This window comes from Aptenodytes forsteri, unplaced genomic scaffold, assembly GCF_000699145.1.
Source record: "Aptenodytes forsteri isolate BGI_AS27 unplaced genomic scaffold, ASM69914v1 Scaffold112, whole genome shotgun sequence".
Lineage (NCBI taxonomy): Eukaryota > Metazoa > Chordata > Aves > Sphenisciformes > Spheniscidae > Aptenodytes > Aptenodytes forsteri.
In genome coordinates this window covers 579,975-580,259 of record NW_008794883.1, presented here as the reverse complement: position 1 = coordinate 580,259, position 285 = coordinate 579,975, and positions in this window count along the sequence as shown.

Below are 285 nucleotides of genomic sequence, written 5' to 3'. Positions count from 1 at the left end.
CCAGCCTTCTCAGTCGGTAAAGCATGGGAAGCTGAAAAGCCCTTGACTAGTGTAAGCACTGCTCAGCAACACCTAAAACATCGGTGTGTTATCAACATTATTCTCACCCTAAATCCAAAACACAGCACTGTACCAGCTACTAGGAAGGAAATTAACTCTATCCCAGCCGAAACCAGGACAGAGGCAAAGTATAAATTGCCACAAGCCAAGAACGCTTCACTAATTTGAAGAAAGGTAGCAAATTCTCTTCCTCAAAACTGAGTCAGTTACTAAGTGGCAAATCGG